The sequence below is a fragment of the Haliotis asinina genome, chromosome 3 (genome assembly GCF_037392515.1).
Source record: "Haliotis asinina isolate JCU_RB_2024 chromosome 3, JCU_Hal_asi_v2, whole genome shotgun sequence".
NCBI classification, from domain to species: Eukaryota; Metazoa; Mollusca; class Gastropoda; order Lepetellida; family Haliotidae; genus Haliotis; species Haliotis asinina.
The window spans coordinates 74,580,155-74,607,302 of record NC_090282.1 but is presented as its reverse complement, the minus strand read 5'-3'; the positions used below and the strand labels follow the sequence as shown (position 1 = coordinate 74,607,302).

Below are 27,148 nucleotides of genomic sequence, written 5' to 3'. Positions count from 1 at the left end.
TTTGAAAAAAAATATGCCCGAGAAACATTTATTATTATTATTATTATTATTATTATTATTATTCAGCACAATGAATTTAATTTCAACTGTTAAAACTACATTTGCGTGTAATGGGCATCGTTTAACTAAAGAAGCATTGAAAGTTACCAGCTTTTATAAACATACTATTTAATTTAATTTCAACAGCAATTCTACAGCAAGATGTCACGCAGGTCTGTGTCTCATGCATATATTTTCCCAAATAAAACCACAGTTTAAAACATCTCATGGTCGTCATTAAGGTAAGGGAGATAACTCCAATCAAGTCAAGTGGTCAGCATTGTCTCAAATGTCTTGGTTTTTGCGAGCAGGATCGATACCTCATGTCACAATGACATGGATTCTTTATTTACTGACAAGAAGGGGAACGACATTTTTCTTTTACACACGTTAAAGGGAAACATTTTCATGAACACCGTTATGTTCTGACACTCATGGAGTAAGCCTAAGATAATTCAGTTTTCACACAGTTCACCAACTTTCTAGCTTTATGGGGTCTTATAGTTGAGACTGCACTAAAGAAATCAGAAATTTATATTCTGAACAATGTACAATGAGCCTGGAACCTCATTAACCAATCAGTATGGTTGCCTTCTATTCAAGGACAGGTTGTTTGGGACCTAGTCCTTATGGAATAACAATACAGCTCTATTTAGAGGGACAATTGTTTTAAGCTGTTGTGCATTGTATTCTAAAACCCACAGTGAAACCAGAATTGGACTTCACACACTGCACTGAGAACGGAATAGAGCCTAGGCATTTCTCATGAGAAGTAAGGCATACAAGGCCACCTTACCACTACCATCAGTGAGAGTATTGGTTCTACTCCGCTTTTAGCAATACACCAGCCATATCAGGGCGGGGACACCAGAAATGGACTTCACACATTGCACCAATATAGGGAAAAGAATGCTGATCTTCAGTATGACACGCAATAGTATGCATAGTACAGTATTGCACCTGTAATATGTTGTTATGCCTTGTTGAAGATTATTATGCTGACTAAGCCCTTTTAGACTTAAAATCCAGAGGAAAAAGAAGGAAGACAATGAATCGCCTCCATCTGTGAATGCAGAAGAAATTGGATATATTCCTGCAGACACTCTTCACTCTTGTGTCATGTATCCAACATCAGCATAGTGAGACCCTTATTACACCAGGAAGATCCATCAGCCTGACATGTCCTCTCCACCAGCTTTCATAAAGAAATATTAATAGCTTGTTTGGATGGCTTCTGGAAACAGACCCAACCATCAATTGATTCTTAATCTTCCTTGTTTCTTTGAAAATGACAAAAGTTAAAAAATCCAAATTACCAATCTTCAAAACTTAAGTCAGCTCCACAACCCTAGGTTGATGTGTTCAGGGTGTTGAAAGTAAAGAAAAAGTTATTGATTTGGTTTTTTTATTCAGTTTCATTTCAAAACTCAGTATCAAAATGAACGGAGGTCAAGCCGGGTCTGGAAACCAATCCCACTACCTGTTGGGAAAATGTCTGAGGGCACATGAAGTTCAATCACCTGGAGAACAGTGATTAACTGCAGAGTTGTGTCCCTTGTCAGTGCCAGGATTCCATCATCTATTTGAACCCCAAACTACACTGTGACTGATGTTGTGGTTTAACGAAAGTGCAAAATTTCAAGTATCTGCCATACTTTGGCCTTTCCTCCTATGTACTAGAACTGGAATACTGGTCAAGAGTGAACACATGCACACACAAGCATGCACGCTCACAAATGCATGCACACTCATGCACACAAAATACAGGGGAAAAGAAAAATGACACAGCCAACCTAACAGAAACAATTTTATTCAACCAGATGTGTGCGAGTTTATCACACAAGCACATATAATCTCCCCCAAATGGTAACAAATATGTGGAAACAGCCAGTTCTGTATACACATTTATAACAGATAATAGCATGACATAACACCCACATGTACTAGGAATTTTCTGTGTAGTTTCTCAAAACAATTGTGATGGCATATTCAGTTTGATAGATACATATACTTGATGTACAACCTACAGTCATAAAAATGAGGCAAATTACTGGAAACAAGATATTATACACATATATATTGATGAAAATATGAAATAACTACAATTCTTTTAACTAGTAGGGGTATACAAAATGCTAGTTACTCCTCAAAAACTGCAATTACTCATACATAAGCAGACCTGGGAGTAAACACTCAATTGCTTGCAAAATGATCTGGAGCTGTGGGACAGATACAGTATCCTCTATGTGTGTGATGGTGTACGAATTATACCTACCTGTAGCCATGAGGTATAACAACTTTATATCATCTCAATCTTTGCCAAGATGAATACCATGAGTAACATACATTTAAGATACATAACCTGTTATCTTACCTCACACATGAATGTCACTGTCTGATTGACTGAGTGCTTTTCTGTTATTTTAAATGTACCCCGTGTACAAGGTGTATTGCAGTACACCCTGCTGCTAACAGCAACTCATTCAGCACTTCATGGTAGTTACCTTTTAATCTTAAATAACATTGCATGATGCACGAAAATTACCGATGTTTTGCGAATGGAAATCAATGGAAGGGAGATAACTCTAAATCTGTTTTTCTTGCATCGTCTGCAAAATCTAGCGATGGTAACAAAAACATTTAACTCTCTTTCCATTAAATATATTCGCTCAAATGTAGGCCCTGTGAATATTAACAAGGGGAATTACATTGCAGCGACTTTAATAAGACTATACCTACAGGGGAAAAAACGCAAGATGCAAGATTCAAATCGTTTCATTCACACAGGTTGGCTGAATTGTACAATCTGATAGTCATGCTTCAAACAGTTCAAAATTAACATTAAGGCGTTCGGTAAGATAAATATGTCATTCATTGGTCCCCTCATATCAAAAAGGATATGAGGAGTGGGGTTGCAAATTCAATTTCATCAAAAATCAAATCTGATATCTTAGTTTCGAGTTTCAAAAACCATTATCACTCTTTCGATTCTATATTTAATTACCAATTTACCAGGTTGCATACCAAATATGAAACTGATAAATCTGGTATCATTTTGTACAAAAATGTGTTCTGAATCTAATTATGTAATACAATAGCAAGTTACCATGGCATTTGTTTGACAAGTGGCACCCTCTTGTGGCACCATCTGTAAAAAGTAATATTTCAATAAAAGTATTATTAAAAGTAAATTCATTACTTTTATTATCCAATACAATTTTTATTGTAAAGACATTTTAGCAATGATATGAAACAAAGCAGGAAAATCAATTTTCAAGGCAGTATGTAGGGTCTGACATATAAATTAACTTCTCAAAAAAAGAAAAACTTAATCAATATTGTTTCATCAATGAAAAAAACTATTTTCATACTAACAAGACTTCTTCTATAAAATGAATTTTCATATGTTACATTCATACTAGCTTAATATTAAAAAATATCAAAATATGTTACCAGAGGGTATCAACCTTACCTCCAATCAAAACAGCATGCCTAAATTAAATTTGACAAGGGGCATAAACGCTTGCAGAGGTTTACCTTAGGAAAATGCTTGTGTGGCCAAAATATGAAGTATGATTAGAAGCAGGACAAAGGGAAATAACTGCATAACATAACTATGCACTCCAGCTCTCACATCCCGAAACATATAGTATGCGCACAAACCATGGGATCCCATCTCTTTGAATTATTTAGACACAGTCAGAGCATAAGTTTGACTCCGACTCAAACAGTTTCCAGTGCTGAAATAAACACAGAACATGACTGGTTGATGCCGGGCTAGTTATCTAATGAAAATGTTTAATAGTTGACATTACAATGGTTTTTGCACTACAAAAACAACAAGGTCTCTGCCAGCTGAATGAAATCTGAAATTTATATTTGTATGAAGAATCAAACAGAAAATGATCGAAACGAGAGTCCAGTATCAAAAATCAAATCAAGGTCTGGGTGAACCACTGCAGCCGAAATGAGGACCCTGTTCACAGAAAAGCTGAAAAAAAAATTCCATCTGGCTACAGTCATCACTTGTACTTTTGTCATGTCACATTACCGGTACATAATGGCAAGCAGAAATTCCTTTACACATTACCAAAGAAGTGAATATGTATGAATTACCATAATTATGTATTTCCCCTGTCTGTGACTTACTATGATTCTTGCATGGGTAATGAAGAAGAGAAAAGTTTTGTATTGATAATGTAACATTTTCCAGACCCTTAAGGGATGTGAACTACAGACTTCTCGATCCCAGATCAGCCTCCTTGTCTACATGGCTAACGAGAATACCTCCAAGACCTCCAGGCTCCTCTGCATACACCCAAAACCACCAGTATCCACTAGTTTCGTATCCTATCAAACTGGGGATGAAACTGGGAAATTATTATCCTTGAGGCATTATTTCCCAAGCCCATCCCTCTAGCCCCTGTTGTTACAAGCCACTAATATCCACTGGGCATGTGGATATGACAGTCCTGAAACCAACAACCATGTGGAGGGGTACCACACGCATCTGAAGGTCAAGGCCAGTAAGGCACACCCCAACATAGTTGAGGAATATATACACGAAGAAGAATCCAGTCAAGTACAGATTTTGCAAATGAAGTGTGGACAGTCTGCTCCCAAATGCAGGAAGCAATACATAGATAGAGACGACAAGATTATGTGTTAAGTGAAAGAAATCATGATTCATACCTGTGTGCTACTGGACATATGATGGACAATATGTATGTCGCATAAAAACAACTGATCTGATTCTATCCTCTACTATGTGTCAAAATCTGCAGTACTTCATTTGTGAGTGTAAATAAATTTGGAATCGTCATAATTGTTTTGTCAATTATTTGCAACAGTGGCTATCTACTGATCAATAATGATCCCGGAGCTGTGATTCTCTATTATCTCACAAAGTATCAGTAGTCACCTACTCACTACCAACACCTAACCTAACAAACTTACGAATGAATTAATACTAGCATTTAATCCAGCTACAGGGCAGTGAGTACAGCTAACAGAACAGCCAGGTGACTGGCTAGAGGCACTAATTAGTGGCTTATAACACTTGTAATGGTTTTTCAAGTCCATCCATGCTCAGGCACAATTTGATACCAATAGTTTCAGTGGAAGAAGCTATAGGTTCAAGCTATTTACCACAATGGAGTGAGTGATTAAGTGAGCAATATTCCAGCAATATTACGGCAGGGTACACCAAAAATGGACTGAACACATTTTACCCAAGTGTGGAATCAAACCTGAGTCTTCAGAGAGACAAGCAGCCACTTTAATCACTAGGCTACCCAACCACCCCTTACCACAATAGAATGAAGACGTGACAATATATAGTTGAGGATCAGGAGGCTGTACATCTGGGTATTAGATTGAATGACAAGTTAATAAAAGTTATTACTTCATCTGGATTGATATGGACATGGGTGCCTGATCATGAAAAATAATCCCTGTTTGATCTCTTATTGGCTTCATAAAGGTGTATCCTCTATCATATGAATATGTTCATAACAGCTTTATTACTACAAGGTCACACACTGCACCACCAGAACAGTGGTGAAGTATTACACAAACACTTCACATCTGGACAATGGATGTTTCCATCCCGGTTGCAAGTACTATAGGTAAGTCCCTGTGGCAAAGGTCAGATATCACTAACATGAGGTGTATGCAATAGTTATGTCCAGCAAGAAGGTATAATGGAAGTTGAGGTCAGCAGCAGATCTCTTTTAGTGTGAATATGTTGGTCATCTTGCTGTAGGATCTCCTGCTGCTGCTGCTGCTGCTGCTGCTGCTGCTGTTGCTGCTACAAGAAGTGTCCACGTTGAACACTCCAGATATGGACCAGATACCTGAAGACAGAAGACACCAACATCAGAAACCAGTCAATATAGAGACTGTGCATTTAACCCAAGGAAACATCACAACAGACTAAACTGACACCAGGCAAGTTAGGGTTCCTGTGTACACGCCTTGCTAAAGATACATAAACAAGCATGTGACAACTCTCTGGACAGTATTTCAGATATATTACATCCGGTAAATGTGACAAACACAATTGGTTGCATCAGTGAAATCCCAGATAAGAAAAAGGTCCCTTGTACCCTAAGTCCGTTGCAGCAGCAGCTGAGGTATGACTGATACTAAATGATCATAACCTCAAGGGCCTAGATTTTCAAAGCTCTCTTTGTGCTACGATAGTCAGAAGTTAATGTTAATGTACGGCACTTACAAATATCCTAGCACTAAGAGAGCTTCAAAGATCTAGACCCAAGCATCAAATTTGATGATGACAGCACAGACCACTGACAAATGCACTGATCACGTATATCCATTTGCATACCCATGGAATCATAAAAACCAGTACCAATATAAGTGATGTCAACACATGGGTTGAGATAACTTTGAAATTGCTAGTGTACTCCAATACAGTGGCACATGTAAAATCACCAGCCCTGCTAATTTTTCCACTATACTGATGACCTCAGCCAAACCATTCTCACAGAGCACAGAGAGATGATCATCCATCAGATGTTCAGTAGGAACACTTCGTCAACACCTAAAAGGTTTCTCAGAGTCCTACTGGCAAACAAGGACAAGTTGAGCACTGACGTGAAACTTGACCTGCATTAGCACTGGTCTGAGCGCCGCCCTTGTGCCACTGTAAGCGAAGGGGACCCAGGTTGTACCTGCTTGCTACACTGACCATGTGAGAGTCTTTTGAGCGTGTGCAGCTACGCACGGAATCAATTTCATCATCATGCACTGGATGTGCACAAACCTACATCTGTTCTACCTTTCACAAACCAAATGGGTTTGCTCAGTGCCATGCACGCCTACTTCTCATAAACGCGTTCGCTGCACCAGTCCAACTTATCCTTGTTAGCAAGTAGTTTCAATGTAGATGCCAACCTTTTGTTCTTATCCAGTTCTCACCATGTTCCAGTCACTCCTTGACCTTTTCACGGACTTCAACCAATGCATACATGCATCTTAACCAGCAGAATACTGAACACAGTAAATACCAACATGACTCACACTTTCCTATCAAGTTGTCCCTCTGTCAAATGCCATATTTGTCCTTCTACAATTATCTTAAAACCAAATTAGTACAAAAACTGTGATCATAATCTTAATTATCAAATAATATATGCTGAAAACATGCCATCAATTGATACCAAAGATGTAGCTTTAGTAGTTAATGCACTCTGCAACCTTCTCACCAAAGCATTGCGAACACCAGTACTAAATATAAATGTAGATATACCGATAACATAGAAGAGCTGATATCCAAACCTAACTTCAAAAACAGCATCAAAATAGTATGTTTTGTTCACATGTGTGCAAAAATACACATGTGTAGTTTCACATTCCTCAGTAAAGTTTGTGCAAGCCATCTGGGCTCGGAATAGTGTTATGGTGTTCAGGCTCAGTGATTAGACTTACTGCATGTCAGTCTGCCCTGACAGCCAGAGACCTTGACCATGCCATGAGATACGGACTACTGTACTACTTGAAATATGCTGTACATCTTTAATAGTATACTCTAATATTTGTTGATGAAACAAATCAGTTCACAAGCAAGTAAGAAGATAGTCCTTGATAACAACAAATGCTTGTATTGTCATCAAGAACAAGCAGAAGACCATGTTTTCAATACATTCTTTCTTTCCCCAAAGAAATTCAAGATGTGTTGCTTGGCAATGAGGAAGAATGTGCGCACACACACACACTGGTGATGAGCTCAGCAGCAGCAGCCGCGTACAAAACAGACGTGTAGATATGGGGTGATGTGAACTGTGTTCCCACCATTACAAAATCAGTTTCTAACAGCGATACATGTTCTATACAAACATCTAAAGGTCATCAAGATCTTGCCATTAAGCAGGCAAGTCAGGAACGATGGTCTACAGCAGAATGTTTTCTCACCTAATTGTCAGTGACCTGGGTGGCATGGTTAGATTGAGCATCCGGTTCCAAATGCCACCACGCTACATCCCCACACACTACTTCCATTAGATTCCTTCCATATGTCAAGACGTCATGCTATCTTGTCCACTGCATATATGTGGAGGCTCCAGTCTTACAATGGTGTTATTGTAATTTGTATTGTAGTGCCTCGGAATACAGAGCACACACAGACATTGTGGTATACAGAATTTTTAACACTGAGTCAAATTGCAACATTAATTTGAGGGCAGTTGAGGGTTTGTTTGTTGTTTAACTGAGCACTCAACAATATTCCAGCCACGTGGCAGTCATTTGAGAGTGTGCGAGTGAATGAGCCATAGAGAGAGAGCAAGTAAGTGATATTTTTTTAGTTTGTATGGTTTTTATGGTGTTTGTTTTTCAAAGCTGAAAGCTGAGCCCAGCATTATTATGGCTTAATGATGTCATAGCGGCCAGTACACAACTAAGACTGAAACAGCCAATCCAACCACTAAACCAACACATGAGCATCAAGTGAGTTCTGCTTTATGATGTCTTCGACAATGTGTGAGTTGTACCACATTGTGTAAGTGTTTGGAGACAGGGCACCAAGTGACTGGGCTGCAGTTGTCTCTCTGTGTGCTTGCGTGCATGTCTGTGTCGAACCTGTGAACATCCAGGTCAGAATTGGTCTTCAACATCCTATGCTTGTCATAAGGGGCAACTAGCTAATGGGATCAGTTGGTCAGGCTCACTGTCTTGGTTAACACTGAGGATTGATTGATCATATCCCAAATGCATTGATCAAAATATAAATATTGCTGAATGCGGCATAAAACCACACTCGCACACTGTTTGTGTCACTGGTGGTACATGCCCAGACTGATGCCAGTTTCAATGTGCAAGCATCCAGTTTGACATGGATGCCTCTCACAGACCCAGAAGTATCACAACAGGAATACCGGTTCGTATTATCCCCTTACTGCTGAGTGCCAAGTATGTTTCAAAATCTCCTGGTGTCATGATGCCAGGGGATCAAACCCTAATGATGATAATTTATGCACTGGTTGAGGAAATATCAACCGAAGACATGGAAAAATGTCCCATCAAAAGCTCATCAAATCCTGTCCACTTCCTGATGCTACTTGTCTCTGGCAATATGACTGAGTATATAAATGCCTAATGTGTCTGCTTGTTCGGTGTATTCTCCCTCTTGAGCTCCCACTTGAACAAGAGATAAGTGAGAGACAAGTGTAATGCACATCCTTAGGCTCTGTTATCTCGCTGTCTATCTCACAACAGGCGTTTCATGCTACATAAATATCTCCGCACAAACTGTACAGCAAGATTACAGTACAGCTACTCTAAAGTGCAATTACACATGAACATTTCAGTGAATGCTGTTTTGTCCTCTTACACAAATGCCAACACCTCCTCACCTGTCATACATTCTTCACTACTTCACCTGTGCTGACAGGACATACTTTTCACCTGTGTCCTTCAATCCTCTTATCTCATTCCTCATACTAACTAATTAATGCCATATGTTCCATTAAAGCAGTAGCAGCCCCTTCAGAAAGGAACAAAGCATGAATATTTAAGTGTGTTTTCAATTTCTGAAGATATTTTAACTACTGTAAGCAGGAACATCTGTTCCTAAAACAAATATGATATTATCTTCCCCCCCCCCCTCCCCCCCCCCCGCGGAGATTTATCTCCTGTGTTGTGTAAATATTGTTGCTGCCTGTTAGGAGGGTTTGCCATGCCCCACACATGCAGATAGTCAAAATACCTCAGTCTGGGTGATGTACACATGCTGACAGATACACTTCAGGATGCGGACATGGGATCAGCATCTACCGTAGTAAGTAAGGATGGTGTGCCCTACATAGCCATTACAGTAACAACCACAAATCTGTCAACAGTGGACCTATCTCACAGCATTCCCCCTAGTTCCTTCCACAGCAACCACAGTAACAGCAGAAATCACGAACCTGCCAACAGCATCCCCTTTGTTTCTCTTACAACTACAGCAACAGCAGCAACCACAAACACACCAACACATCCCCTGTGTTCCACTCACAGCAACTACAGCAACAACAGCAACCACAAACACACCAACACATCCCCTGTGTTCCACTCGCAGCAACTACAGCTACAGCAGTAACCACAAACCCATCAACAACATACCCAATGTTTTACTAACGACTACAGCAACAGCAGCAACCACAAACCCATCAACAACATACCCAATGTTTTACTAACGACTACAGCAACAGCAGCAACCACAAACACACCAACAACAACCTGTGTTCCACTCACAGCAACTACAGCAACAGCAACAACAGCAACCACAAACACACCATTAGCATCCCCTGTGTCTCACAACTACAGCAACAGCAGCAACCACAAACCCATCAACAACATACCCAATGTTTTACTAACGACTACAGCTACAGCAGTAACCACACACCCATCAACAACATACCCAATGTTTTACTAACGACTACAGCAACAGTAGCAACCACAAACAGACCAACAACCTGTGTTCCACTCACAGCAACTACAGCAACAGCAACAACAGCAACCACAAACACACCATTAGCATCCCCTGTGTCTCACAACTACAGCAACAGCAGCAACCACAAACACACCAACAGCATCACCTGAGCTCCACTAACAGCGACTACAGCAACCATGCTAACATCATCTCCACTACCCTAGGCCTGTTGACATGGAGATGTGAATTCCTGTAGCTAGGTATATGTGTTACATGCTTGGAACAACTGATGAAATAAGACCAGATGGAGATGTTTGTACAGGGTAACACATGCACAGCCCGGCCCTGGCCCTCAGTGGGGTTCAGGGGACAGAGACGGTAGAAGGGTGTTGATGTGAGGGAGGGGCACACAGATGTCCCACCCATGCCCTTTCTAAACACTCCTTTTAGTCTCACAAAACTGACAAGCCCAAACCTCTTTTGCAAAGGTTTTTCGGTCATGTTTACATTTTCCTTTTCATGATAACTGTTACAAAGAGGTGTTTCCTCTGATGCATGCCCCAGCATAATACCTATAGATATACGTTAAAAAATGCTTCCTCTGGAACAATCTTATTCCAGCCTGTTGGTCTTTCATGCATTACCTTGAACATCTGATAGTCCCTCACCATGACTGTCTTATTTACTCTTGGTTCTTATCTTCTACTGAAACCATAAGTCATCAGAAAGTAGATTAAACTAACCCAAGTCTAGTTTCTTTCCTGAATACTGCTAAGAAGGAAAGTTTCAAACAAATACAAAAAGAAATTTGAAAGTGTTTCAAATAAACATTCTTACAGACTGTACATATGGTTGTGATGCTTACTGAAGTATGTTTGCTTAAAGGCGTGCAGCAGTACATTGACCATGTAATGCTTCCTCAAGTATAATACTGTCTCCAGTTAGTAACACTGTGTATTTACCACTCTCCTTGTTAATGGGAAACACTAACTCTACCAAACTATACTGGTGTCAAAATATATAGCTATATAGTTATCTACCCTCACTGAGTCCTGTTTCCAACCTTCAACTGGGGCTGCTCCCACTGAGACAATTATGGTTAATGTACAGATAATGGCTCTGAGGTTCTATTTGCTACCTCATTCTTCCTGCAACTCCATTTTTCAATCCTTCCCTCCTTAAATTACGATCATTTTCCTTCAAACATTCATCATCTTCACCCTGATGTATTCTGACACTTAGCTGTTCTTTAAATCATTTTTCCCCTTCAACCCAAGCGTTTCTTTCCTCTGGATCATTCCTCAATATCTTTCTTCAGCTTTCTACCTTTCTTGCTCTCCTTCAGTTTGTCTTTATTTTCTTTCATTTCTCCATCAAAATCTTGCCAGTGTTGTACAGGACAGTGCCTAGATAACCATGCAACTGTTCTTGTTCCTATAGGGCACTCTTCCTTCATTTACATGTCCTCGCTACCTCAAGCATTTGAAGGGAATTAAACAATTATTACAATAATCAAATTCCAACTGTAATCTGAATGCATGTTTGAAATTGTATAAATGCATGAAACAGAGTTGTGTATCCCTTTAAAATGGTGGCCCTGAATTTTACTCCTGCCCCTGAGCCTGCCCAATAAATGAACAAATTTTTTACCAAATACACTTATTTTCTTTGGACTCCAATTTCTAACAAAAGTTCTGAATGTAATGCAAAACAATGTGGCCTATCCAAAACATTGCAATGTTTTGCCTCCTCCATGCCAGAGAGTGCTTCTCATGTATGATGCAGGGCCTCTCCATCACATATCAATGTCAGCCCCAGGCAACTGGGATCCCTCCGCCCATCACCTGGCCTCAACACTACAGCACCCTGGAGACACTTCTCACAACCCACAGCATTCCAGTCTGCAGTCATACCTACACTGCGGCCTTTACAGAAGATACACTCTGACATTTTTATCTCATTCCTATCATGCTGGGGCAGCTCCCATGGGGTACATCTCCCACTTCACCAACTTACCACACCATCCCCATCCCTCCATTAATACCCACTATCCCCACCATCTTCAAAGACTTTAAATTCTCCATATCCTGCGTTACTGCAACCCCCAAATATCCTGTGCAATTTATCATTTCCTACCTTCACTAACTACCCCACACCAACCCCAATTAACCCCCTTAACCACATACATTATCCATTCATATCAAACCTTTTAAGTAGTCCCCTGACCAAGTCCCATTGATCCCCTGGAATAAAAATTAAAGAAACATTTAAGATTTAATATTTAGTATATTAAATTGGCATCTCCATCCTCTTACTTCACCTTTCATTCACCTCTGTCATACATGCACATGCACGCGCATGCACACTTCCTACCCCTTCCCTAATGCCCATCCATCCTAAACCCTCAACCCACCTCTCCTTCCCTTCATTTCCCCTAACACTATCATCCTTTCACACACACACACACACACACACACACACACACACACACAGAGAGAGAGAGAGAGAGAGCCTGACTACAAGGTATTGTCCATCATGCTGCTGCATCTAGTATCCTGACAAATGCCAGAACTGGTGACACATTTCGGCCCCACCTACATCAGACAGTGCTGACAACAGATAATCTACACAAATGACAGTCCAGCTGGCACACTGGACAGTAACACTGACACCAACAGATAACCCAGCTCCACACACCCCAGAACTAGTAACTTACTGCCAACAGGGAATATAAGGAGTGAGATGATCATGAGATTCTGATGCTTTTCCTGCTCACACTGCCATGATAACCATGACTGAAACATGACAGAATGCCACTTTCGCTGAGTAACGAATACAAACACAATAACGCCATGAAAAAGAACATCCAAATAGTAACACAGAAAAACTCTGCAGCCTCAAAAACATGTAATGCAAACCATCCATCATTTAACTCAAAATGCTGTGTTTGAAAGGAAATACATGCATATGTATGCTCATTTTGACCAGTTAATTGAGGGAGTTTACATCAGCCATTACATTTGTTTTCTGTCTATTTTCGCATATAGGCTTAATGCTTTACATGGAAAATAATTAGTCTGGCTTAGGATCAAGCAGCCAAATATGACAGAATCATTGACAACCTACTAGGGATTAGGGATTATCTATAAAGAATGTGTTAACCCCAAGCCTAGGCAAGGGACTATCATCACTCATTCACATGTACATTATATTGACCCTCATTGCCTCTACTGATAAAACTTCGTTTCATAACCCCATAGAGTTACGTCCACTGGAATGCTCTTTATGAATATCCTGTAACTTAACTCGTGAATACCCTGTAACATAACTTGTGATTAAGGTCAGTTCGGCAAACACCAACAACACCATGCACAATAGTGTTTTCGATGTAAGGAGCAATCATTTAGATTTCATATATGGCAAGAGTTTGAAAGCTGTCTGCCTCAAAGTTTCAGTTATCGATTTCAGGCAAGTGGTAAGAGATAATGAATCTTTTATTGCATCAGTTGTCAAAAAAATGTGACATTGTGCCTTTAAAGAACAGTTTTAGACAATGTTCATAGGATTGGCTGGTTTTCTGCGTTGGAAGGTCTTAAAAGTCATCAGCCCTATTCCCTGATACAAATTTGGAGAGAGTTTCATACACTGATGTCATTCATTATGCTTCCCTTATGGGAATCACTGAAACAAATGAACAAGCACTCCAGTCATCAAGATGCACGTGATAATATTTATTGTTGTTCCATTAGGAACTGTTGCACTACAAAAAACTAAATGAAATCAAAAATAGCACAAACCGATGACTCACAAATAATATTGAAAATCTGGAAAACCATAAAACTGATTCTAATATCAAAACCTTTTCAAATGGAATACTGCTTTCAAGTGTATACATAGTTCATGACATAAAAGCTGTAAATGGTTATGGTCATGCTCTAGATGTACATCAATATTGTGCAACAAAGTGTTATTCATACATTCACCTGTTATTCATACTCTCTTTCATCATGAGATAAGATAATATTTATTACCTGAACATTTAGGAAAATAATATTACACACTACTGACATGGAAATAATACAAATATGCATGATTTTGATAACCCTGAAATACATAGGTGTTAGCAAAATCGTACCCAGATATATGAACGATGATGCACACAAGGAGCATATGTATGTGGTTGTATAGTCGGTTTGGCTTAAAAAAACCCTATAAATTGTAATATAACTCAAAAACTAATCAACATAAAGTATTCAGTGAAATGCTGATCATAATCAAAACATCAGACTGACTCTGCGAGTTTGGAGAAGAAATATTGAAGAAATATTGAATGCTTTTAAAGTTCTGCTGGAAAAAAGGCAAATGTGCATGAGCAGATGGAGTCAATTTTAATATGCCTGCAAAAGGTGTTCTGGGGGATAATGAATAAATTCAGGCTTCAACATTGGCCGGAACAAGTGTTCTATCAGTTTCCAGGCAGAAATGTTCACAAATATTGCTGACAATGCCTGTACCAATGACATCTCTAAACAGCCTAACCCTAACATAGGCTTACTACATTTTCCATAATCAATGCAAGAATATTTTAAAAAAGGTTTATAGCCATTATGTGTTTTGCATCCAGTACATGGCTCTTCTTGTTTACCAGGTTTTAAAACAAAACAAAAACCTATCCACATACTCCAAATTAAGAAGCACTCTCTCAGTCATATTAACAAAATGTCAAGGACACATATGACAACAATACAAGTATTTCCAAAGGTTGTTAATCATAACACAAGGCCACTAGAATGTTTTTGTTACTGTTTACAGTATATTTACATGAATGCCATACAATGATTTGATTAAACTAATCCAATAACTTTAGTATGTGGAGAAAGAGGATTCCTTGAGAATCATAACAACAACATAAAACAATAAGAATAAAGCAGGCAAAATGAGAAGCAAACCCAGATTTTTCTCCTTCACAAATACTATGCCCCCGGGTTCAAAACATTTCAGGAATAGCCATCAATTTGTCATGCTGGTGAAGATAGCCATTTGTGAAAAAATGATATTCTAGCTATTTAGTCATCATATACAATTTTTGTGGGCCTGAGTCAAAACAAGCACAGACAGTTTGGCCCTCTTCTGTAAGTTGATAGGCCTGTAGAAAAACTTGTCTGAGAGTTGTTTAACAGATAAACATGACTAGATGCTTCACGGCTTGTCACTGCCCTAGAACACTATCATCTAAAATATCACAAAGCACCTCCACAGCTGCCTGAAAATGCGATTGAAATGTGATGACTAGCTTACTTTCAGATGCCTTGACTCCACAAAACATATTCTTAGGAATTTAGATGGAGGTCGGTCAACATTTCCCAAAAGACATAAATGATATTACAATTTACAGTTTCACTTTTTAAATTAAAATTTAGCTTTCACACAAATAAGGTATCACCTTACATTGTTTCATCCATCATGTTCCAGAGCATACGCATCACTGTACTGGTGTATTTCAAGTCAATACATTCCATGATGACTAAAAACAAAATGGTGGGCATTATTGCTCGTGCAATGATGCTGCAACAACACCTCTAAACAACCCTATTGTGCTATTTGTACCACTTCTGCAATCCTGTTGCAACAGCTCTGAACATCACTGTGATACTATTGAACTATTTATACCACTACTGCAATAGTATTGCAGCAGCTCTGAACATCACTGTGATACTATTGAACTATTTATACCACTATTGCAATAGTATTGCAGCAGCTCTGAACATCACTGTGATACTATTGCACTATTTCTACCACTATTGCAATAGTGTTGCAGTAACTCTGAACACCCCTGTGATACTATTGCACTATTTCTACCACTATTGCAATAGTGTTGCAAACATTCTGAACACCACTGTGATGCTATTACACCATGTGGCAAAGACAATTAAAATCGTATACTATTTGTATTTGCACTACTTATCACTCGTCTAAATGAGGTCAGTTGGTCAGTGGCAAACATGGATCATACACTATTTGTATTCCACTACTTATCACTCATCTAAATGAGGTCAGTTGGTCAGTGGCAAACATGGATCATACACTATTTGTATTCCACTACTTATCACTCGTCTAAATGAGGTCAGTTGGTCAGTGGCAAACATGGATCATACACTATTTGTATTCCACTACTTATCACTCGTCTAAATGAGGTCAGTTGGTCAGTGGCAAACATGGATCATACACTATTTGTATTTGCACTACTTATCACTCGTCTAAATGAGGTCAGTTGGTCAGTGGCAAACATGGATCATACACTATTTGTATTCCACTACTTATCACTCGTCTAAATGAGGTCAGTTGGTCAGTGGCAAACATGGATCATACACTATTTGTATTTGCACTACTTATCACTCGTCTAAATGAGGTCAGTTGGTCAGTGGCAAACATGGATCATACACTATTTGTATTCCACTACTTATCACTCGTCTAAATGAGGTCAGTTGGTCAGTGGCAAACATGGATCATACACTATTTGTATTCCACTACTTATCACTCGTCTAAATGAGGTCAGTTGGTCAGTGGCAAACATGGATCATACACTATTTGTATTCCACTACTTATCACTCGTCTAAATGAGGTCAGTTGGTCAGTGGCAAACATGGATCATACACTATTTGTATTCCACTACTTATCACTCGTCTAAATGAGGTCAGTTGGTCAGTGGCAAACATGGATCATACACTATTTGTATTCCACTACTAATGTCAGTGAGCGCATAAATTTCCTCTTGTTGTCAGTTACCATTTGTCAATAATGTCAAAATGTTTGTACCCACAAGACATCCATCCATCTGGTTCCAAAACCAACAATCTTACTCCCATTTATACCTGAAAAATCAATAGAAGTTGTAGGAAGAAGTTTGTTTAAAAGCAGCACACAAAAAACATGCATCTATTTCAGTGCTGACTGCCATGTTTTGAGTCATAACTCAACAATGTGTACATCTCGCTGGTGACAGCTGTGAGCTGATAACCTGATAACATGCAGCTACAATTCCAAGTTCAAATTCCTCCCATCAAAATTAAATATTTCAAACAACCTTTCTACACAGACTGACAACAGCTGCATCATGCTGGCAAAATGGGGCAAGCATTGAGGTAAACATTTCGAGTCAGTGCATAGGAAAAGAATATGCCTCAGCAGATGTGTGCATGTATGTCTTTAAAGTCCAAGGAACAGTGATCTGCATTATATGAACACAGTCTATTTACATTTTTCAGTTGAAAAGTTTCCTCAACTTTAGAAGGTGCATCATAGTTAATCACATGACATTCTGCTGATGGCAATTACTTAACTTGACAACTTTCCTTAAGTAAAAAAGATGGCTGAACATGTACAAGTAAACATTTACAAAAAATACATCTGTATTGAAAAAGAGATTCTCTGAATATCTGTCCCTAAAGTTTATTCAGTGTTATACATTCAATTGTAATTTTTTTAAATGAACATGTTGTTATCATGAACCCTTAACTAATATGCAACCAACACAAGACATCAAAGTAAAATAAAGATATTCCATAAACACATTAACACATGCAGTTGATTTATCAAAAACAAATTGCTAAATTATTTCATGCAGCACTGACATAATCACCAATAAAAGGTAATCAACTTAAACATCCATGACATGTAGCCAATGTAACAAGAAGTCTAAATTGATATGACAGACTGTAAAATTAACAAGGCAAGAAAGTAACAGTAATATTTTCATTTATGAATTACAGACATGAGAATGTCTCGAAGTGGAATCCACACACAATTCAGCAGAGAGGGAATAGGGATGTTTACTTTCAGTATCTTTGGCAATGAATGATTTCTTTGACATGCAAACATATGCTCAGAGGACAAATGTTAACGTGAAATGGAACTGTTTGATTGGTAATCTTGTGACTGATTTTCTGGACTTGAAAAATATACTGGGTGTGAAAATGGTTGAAGATACACATATAAGCAGTTGATGTTTAAGAGATAAATGACCAGCATTTGAGATAAATGACCAGCAACGTTCACAAAAAAGGCCAGACAACCAGGCTTTTATTATTTCAACTTCGTGTAGTATTTAGAAGTGCAGAAGTCACAAGAACATCTGAGTTCATTGTTCTGGAATAAGTTTAATATAACCAGCCTCTGGGAAAACAACAGATGGAGAGCTATAAGTGAGTGAGTTGGGATTTATCCAACTTTTAGGAATATTCCAGCAATATCATGGCAGGGGACACCAGAAATGGGCTCCACAAATTGTATGGGTTCCACAAATTGTGGGCAATCGTACCCAAGCTTTGAGCATGACAAGCAAACACTTTAACCACCAGGCTACCCCTTCACCCTCTTCACACTACTGGTTTCACCTTCAACAAGAAAACACATATGAAAATATATGGACATAGAATTAGATGCTTGGAATCATGACAGCTGCAGAATAGCTACAACAAATCTGACACCACATGTGAACCTACATAAGACCTTTAACCACGTGTCATCTGATTTGTGACACAAGGTCAACTGTCACAATATAGCTTTTCTGATGTCATTCAACATTCTAGGTTAACTCCATCAAGTTAAGAAGACATGAATCCATTGTACACCTTGCTTAAACTGAAAGCCTGTCACATTTCCATAATCTCAGTCATCAAGGCTGTCAATAGCACCACATTGATGCAGAGCTGATCAAGCCTTGAAACAAAAGATATGGTATCATCCTGAAACGCATACCAGGTATAGGATTTATTAAGCTATCTAGATCTTTGGGAGTCCTCGGGTGGGTTCTGGGTGGGTGATACAGTGACTCTGTTTAGACAGTTTTCAGCACTGTCATGCTAGAAGACACAAGATTTACATTTCAGACATATTCTGGTGATCTGCCCAATGTCATCCTCGATACCTCAAAGGTACACGTTCTGATAAGTCTCCACTATACCCTGGACGCATCTTCAGGTCGGCCCGATAATTTTATTACCTCCCTTTGCTGGCTCTGCATTCTCACAACAGCCAATCAGCTAAGCCACCATTATAACCAAGCTTGCCAGCGTCAACAAAGGTAGCGGTCGCAACTGCGAAGGTTTGCTCGCAGTGCGAATCATATTTGGGGGAAATCATGCAGTCCGAATCTTTAGAAAAATATATGCAAGAACTCTTTCTACCTCTTTCAGAGTACCTGTGCATGGTTTATGTTGCCAAGTTTAATCGGTTAGATAATTTAAAAAGCGAAAGTGAGTTGTTACTGGTTCGCTCAACTTCCCAGCGTAAACAACTGATTGGATAAAAAGCCAAGGGAGGTAATAAATTTATCAGGTTGAGCCGTAGATGCATCCAGTGTATAGTGGAGACTTATCGGAATGTTTACCCTGGAGATAGCGAGGATGGCCCAAGGTCTGCAATGAAGCAAGCAAACACATTTGCACCACAAGGCTACTCCCAATCTATCCACAGAAAGTATCTGTAAACCTGAGTGACTATGACATGAACTGCTTAGTTTCAACTAAACCACAGTGATTCACCGAAGTCACAGGGGGCATGGTTGGCAAGTTGTCTGTGGTACCAGGCCACAGTGGGTTTGACGTGTTGGGATCAAGCCCACCTGTGACCGGTTGTCAACCTGGAATCAACATTGTGTACAGGCTCTTTCAGTCACAACCCCTAATGTACTGTACACAACCCTTTGCACTTAAAGAAACCCACAAATCAGTTGGTATATGACCAGATGGTGGCCACATGAATGCATGCAAACACCTAGTTGCAGGAATAGCACTGAACATGCAGTAAACTTGGACACAGTACTGTGACTAAGTGTCCCAGTCCACCCACCTGTAAATGGGCTCCTCGTAAGAATGGGAAAGCCACAATAACTCAGTGTGCCTAGTCACTGCAAGAGTTTGTATGATCCTCAGGGAGTTGAGATTGATAATACAATGAGCCACTGAAACTGGCATCCAACAATCGAGATGAAAAAATGCCAGCACCTTAAGCATGTACTGGTTGTGTGGATATGTGCGCACTATACATATCCTGTATATCATTAATGATTATGATTGTTATTGTTATGAGACTCACTAGTGACTGATGTTCAGTCATTGCAGTCATTGGCAAAATCAACTAAGTCATCTAGCAAGAGAAATAAAACAATTGAGTCACCCTATACAACAAACACGGGTTGTTGGAAGCATGCATTTTCTATTCAGGAATCCCAAGGGGAGCCATCACCATCTGTTCATAATACTCTCTATAATCCGGGTAGGATCACAGACCCCACTGACAGCGCTAAGTGAAAAGATGTCTGTCGTTATCAGCAGGATTAGTCTTTTTATGGAAGGTGTTTCTATATACAACAGCATGATGATGAGAGGGACCAGCAACATAAACAAGTTTCTTCCTAAATGGTGTAATCCAAGAACATCACAACATATCCTTCTCTTACACAAGCTGAACATCATCCAAATCCATCCACAAAGGTTCCAGTTTCGGCCATTCCGAACTACTAGTAACATAAACACTGAGATGTTTTATCCTCAAGTCTACCTTCATTGATAAGCAGGGGACATGAGGGATGGGATTTGTGTGCTGCATGTTGTCCCAATCAGCTGATCAACTACCAGGGTTTACTACCAGCTAAAACACTGCCTGACAGTGAGGAGAGATACTGCAACTACTTCTCTGGTTAATCATCACACAAATACTTAAAGGAGGACTACAAGTAAGACAAGAAAACAGTCCAAACAAGTTCTTATTAGGCAAAACATCACTATCCATCAAATGTAAGCACAATTACGAGTTTATTTCAAACTATCTTAGCATCAGTATCCATCAAAAGTAACCATAATTTACTTCAAACAGTCCTAACACTATTTTCTATCAAATATTACCATATACTTCACACTATCCTAACAATATTATATATCAAACATTACCATATACTTCAAACTATCCTAACAAAATTATATATCAAACATTACCACATCCTAACAACATTATATATCAAACATTACCACATACTTAAAACTATCCTAACAACATTATATATCAAATATTACTACATACTTCAAACTATCCTAACAACATTATATATCAAATATTACTACATACTTCAAACTATCCTAACAACATTATATATCAGATATTCCCATATCCTAACATTATATATCAAATATTACTACATACTTCAAACTATCCTAACAACATTACATATCAACTATTACCATATACTTCAAGCTATCCTAACAACATTATTTACCAAAAATACCATTACTTACAACTTTACTTCAAACAATCCTTTATCCACCTGGGTACATATTGTTCATAATGTCCCATTTCATTAATGTCAATATGCCATTCCTAAAACCTGGTTGCTATTTTCACAAACATATTTGACCTAAATGATGGAAAATAATACTGCTGAAATACAACACTGAAAATAAATTGGCCCGTTAATTTGCAAACTCTGACAGACAGATGGGACTCCCCCCATATGTTACTCAGCAATGCAACCTCATTTCTTTTTGCAATCATTTTCAACCCAGTTAGACAGCCTTTTTTCAAAACTTCTCTTTTTATGATATGCATGGCTATTCAATATAATGGGGTCTTTCTTTATTACTTATTTATGGACTCACTGACCTAAATTTCACTAATGCAAAATAGACATTATCGTAACCAATAGTTTAATGCATCTGCAAGTGACAGTTTACATATTTCACTTACACAATGAAATGACCGACTCTGATTCTTGGAAACCATTAACCGAAAAATGCAGAGAGAGACCTCTGGGTTCATACAGATATCAAAAATAAGGCTTTTTTTTTTGGGGGGGGGTGTGTGTGTGGGGGGGGGTTAACCCCATTCAACAATCTTAAGGAACTAGAGAAACACACATAACACAAAAGCAGTTGAATACACAAAAGGTTGGTTGAATCTAACAGTTCCTAGATACATTACTGCACTGTTAAGGTTTTGCTCCAGGATGGAGATTAATTAACATCCACTGTTATAGCAAGGTATTCTTTAGTCATTATACATTAGTTTCCTCTAACATCATTACTAGACAGGTTTTGCTAAACATTCCGCGCTTTGTAAGGAAAATCACTGGCAATTATCGCCTTTCCAAGACTAAAACAAGTATTTTTGAGTATTTTTAGGGCAAAATGTCCAAATTTCATAATTCCTAAGCCATGTGCAAAATAGCAACTGGTCTGCAAGCCAATGGCTAGTATAACTCTAGACAAGTCAGTTAATCTTCACTGTCACTGACAAGGCTGATTTGTCATGGGGTCATTTTGTAAATATATCACTCTCTCTGACTTGTTAAGTTACAATACACTTTTAAATCATGCAAGATTATGGTTTGATAAAATTGTTCACCAAATAGCAGCTTACCTCTGTGTAATCTTTTACCTAATTTCTACATTCAAATTTGGGGCAAGTGAATTATTTTGTGGGTTAGTAACTTTCTGGGATAGCAGGCATTTGGAAACTATTTCACGCATTGAGTCTGTGCATTTCCTAGCAAATACATTTCCATATCATGCAATGGCAGACAGACAGCACTTCAGCACAGAGCTATGTGTTGTTCTTTGTGACGTGATACAAACAGAACACCGTAAACCATCACAGTTACATAGGTAGACTGGTATGTACATGTTGGTGATGTGGCCAAGAATCTTCCACTTACTCTTCCCTTAATGAAGGTATGTGTGCTGTCTCCAGCAAGACCACACACTCTTCAATAAGGGACCAGTGACTGTAACAGACAGATAATTCAAGATTCTCCAGAATTTGAGGTGCAACTTTTGAGAAAAACATTTGGAAAACAAACAATATACTTTTGGCACCTACATAAAGATGTCTTTGAAATTATCACATTACCTCCAGCACATTCAACAAATATTCATTTGGGGTGTTCTTTTTGCTTTTGTCTTGTTTTGTTTTTTATTTTGTTTTTGTTTTTGTTTTGTTTTGGGAGGCTGGGGGAGGGGAGATTTTCTCAGTGAAGCCTGACTTTAAATTTCCATACTTTATGATTTGGGAGAACAGGAAAATTCTGTTTTAATTATCTCAGCTTTTAATTTAAGGAGGTGGCACTTCTGTATTTTGTCAAAACACTTGTTATAAGAGTATCTAAGGAGTAACAAAGTACTCCACAAGGAAATTATTTTAGGGTAGGTCACTTTAATATCAAAATATCATACCGCTAATACCCTGGCTCAGGTAACCGAAGTTTTCTTCAAAACAGATTATTCACTTTCTAGAGCACTTTTGGAATAGGTTTAGTTTTATGCCACTCTCAGCAATATTCCAGCTATATTGTGATGGTCTGTAAATAATCGAGTCTGGACCACGACAATCCAGTGAATTAACAGCACAAGCATCGATCTGCACATATGGGAACCGATGACATGTCAACAGAGTCAGTGGGTCTTACCACCTGATCACATAAGATGCCGGTTACGACAAACATGGGTTACTGAAGATCAATTCCAACCCGGGCCTTCATGGGTAAAATATCCCTGAAAATATTACATCTGAGAGTGTTGTGTTTGCATTTATTACCCATATGAAGTTATCTTTTACTGCTTGTATCAACCTATCTTCCTCCTATTAATCATGTCGTCCAACATATCAGATATCCAAATCCCTTCATCGTCCTCTGACACAAATATCAAAGAGAAAAAATAATGCATCTTATTCCAAAGATACATCATAAACCTGTACTGAACAGCAAAAGAAACTTAAGCCTGGAAAAAAATAAGTCTCATAAAAAGTAAGCGCTTTGACAAAAAGCCAAAGTTTCGTTTCTTTTGCTGTTCAGTATATTTACCACATTTAGATGATATTATTATAAGTGGACACATTGAGCACTGCAAACTGCAATCCAGGAAGCTCATGTTGCCAAGAACATATTTAATATTCAAGTAATTTCAAGTAATAGTATCCAGCACATCAGCCCCAAGGCTCAGGCTATCAGTGTTTAGCATTCCGGTGCTCACATGTCATGCTGAAGAAGGAAACAAGATCTCAACGATTATGGCTCTTGGTCTCTCTTGGCATCCTATTTGACTCATGGAAAATTCATGTAGAAACATCTTCCCTGAGTAACCCTCTGTAGCTACACCTGCATCAGCCCTCAATCTGTACATACTAAAATACATAGGTAAAGAAAACGTTGTTTATAAGTCCATGATCTAAAGGTATTATCTAGCTTTAGCCAATGTCCTGGTGCAGCAGAAACATATCATTGCTCCTATCATAGTTTATAGTCCTGAGAAACATATAGGAACATCTAGCCATCATCAACTATCCACTTCAGCTTAAAGCAATGGGTGTTGGGTTTATAAACATAAGTAGGCACTCTCTCTACTTTCCATTCACCCAACTTAAATTGGTGTGTTTATCATAGCAGAAACAGTATCCCTGCTTCCTGGCTACAAATATCTCTCAACAATGTCATCCTGAACCTCACACGCAGAAAAACTAGCTGCTGCACATGTTAGAGCAATCAACATTACAGCATCGTGATCCGACACACGGCGCAATGTTTGTAAATAACACTCCAGACACACCAACACGATATGCACATCAAATTAACATGGACTACATGATAATCATATCTATGTCGATCAGAGAGAGTTGTGGAATCATTTCTCTTCCTTCCATAGTAATGACTTGTCTGGGGGCACATTCCAGCTAAACCCATCATAATAAATATATCTGTGGTGTATTTTGGCAGGCTATTAATGCATGGCATGTGCACTAAAGCACAACACATGCACACGTTGCTTGCATTTGTTACCGTCTGCTTCAATTTCTGCATGGTCGACATCAACAAAAACTTTGGAAGTAGCAAGTTAGGATCTTCTTACAGAAGCTGAACTTCCAGTGTTGCTTGTACAAGTTGGGGAGCTGGTGCACACGTACAACATAAACATGACTTTGTGCTTTTCATTATAAAAAATAGTATACGTCTGCTTCAGTACAGAATACTATCCAGCACTAAACAGTCACAGAGGAGAGGAAATGAAGGTAGGAGAACACTGGCACATAGTTTCAACTGAGACAGATTCCCAGTAGACCTAACACGCTTTCGCAGACAGGATCTATATTAATCACAACAGCCTCATTTACCATCCACACAACTGACATGTTTGTTAGACATTTTCAGGAAGGAAAAAATCCACTGAAAGTTACGCAAGTTTCATATTAGACTTCAAAGGTTACTTCAAAAGGGACGTTTTTTCAGCAGTATCTAAAACCCTTAGTGTTATCTAATGTTCACGAATCATAAACTAAAACCACTTAAAGACACCTCATAAAATTTGTAGAAATAATTCTCTGTAGAGAAATCTTGTTACAGTCTTGTTACGCCCTTGATGTACCATAAGTAATTATCAATAAAAGTCTGGAACTGACGGTTAGTTGAACATTTGGAGGCACACATGTCAGGTGTCCTTTCATCACAGGTCCTGGAGAAATATTAAATCAATATCATCAATATTATCATTAGTCAAGAAAATTAATGACTTAGCTCTATAATTTGGGTATTCAGCAGAATTCCATTTTTTCGGCATCGAATCAAGTATGGACTTAATCTCACACACAAATCATGCCATACAATGTCATGAACTTACATCAATAAAGCAGCTAGACATGAAGACTGTTTTCAACATTGACAAGAACATGCTTGCTTCAAGGACAATATTGTATTCATAAGGATTCAAACAAACAAGTTTTCTTCAGTAGAACCAAACACAATTATAATTTAGAAGCAATACAATTTTGGTAAATAACTTTGTTCGATGAACTCTTGTTTTGCATTAACCTGAACAAAGACTGAAAAAGTTTGCTTTGCAAATAAAAATGCCATGCTGTGTTATTTATTTGTCTACCAAAACCAGTCTTTGACCTAATGTATTTTGAGTCATGTTTGGCTTTGTATAACACTGTATGACTTTACATATGATCAATCAACATGTAGGAGATAAACTAGGAATGTTTTTGTAAATCAGAGACATGCTTTACTGAACTGAGGGTGACTAAATCTCAATTAGAACCGAACACAAAGTTCCAACCGAAATTTAGTCAACATCAATTTGGTAAAGCATGTCACTGACTTTCAAACACAATAGGTTTATCTCCATTCCACTGTGACCCACTTAAAATCAATCCGGCACGGTATGAGAGATGAATTAAACCTGTCTGAAGGGAGTGGTTGGTGCCGTTCATATTTCTTTAACATTACATTATACAAAATATTCTGTCCTAAGAAAACAAACTACTGTTTATTCGATGCAATAATGTAATATCTAAGAGCCTCATTTTCATAATTCCAACTCCAAAAGACCCCCTTGCCACACTGTGATGGAATCTGACCTACTTATTTTCTTGGAAATAGAGAACCGCAACAGCTTGAAATGGCAGACAGGCCAGCATTTACATACTGTGAAAATTTGAAATGTGAAGTGAAAGAAGAAAATACTTGACTGGTTGTCCAATCAGAACCTTCCAGAATCAAAGAATAGATCCTTTTCTGATCGACCTATGACCTTAACTCATCAAAGACTGTTCATTTTTATGGCCGGTGAGTGTTGATCATGATATGATTTCACGCACATGCCTCAAATCCACCATGTGACGTACATGTGATTA

General features: G+C 38.5%; 1 protein-coding gene across 1 annotated transcript in view; it reads right to left on the bottom strand.

Moving 5' to 3' along the window:
* Positions 1-1,833: 1,833 nt before the first annotated feature.
* LOC137278449 (conserved oligomeric Golgi complex subunit 1-like) overlaps positions 1,834-27,148 on the bottom strand; it is a 65,057-nt gene continuing 39,742 nt past the window's right edge. Inside the window, exon 28 of the mRNA XM_067810778.1 lies at positions 1,834-5,894. The gene's annotated coding sequence lies outside the window, so the exon portion shown is untranslated. The remainder of the gene's footprint in view (positions 5,895-27,148) is intronic.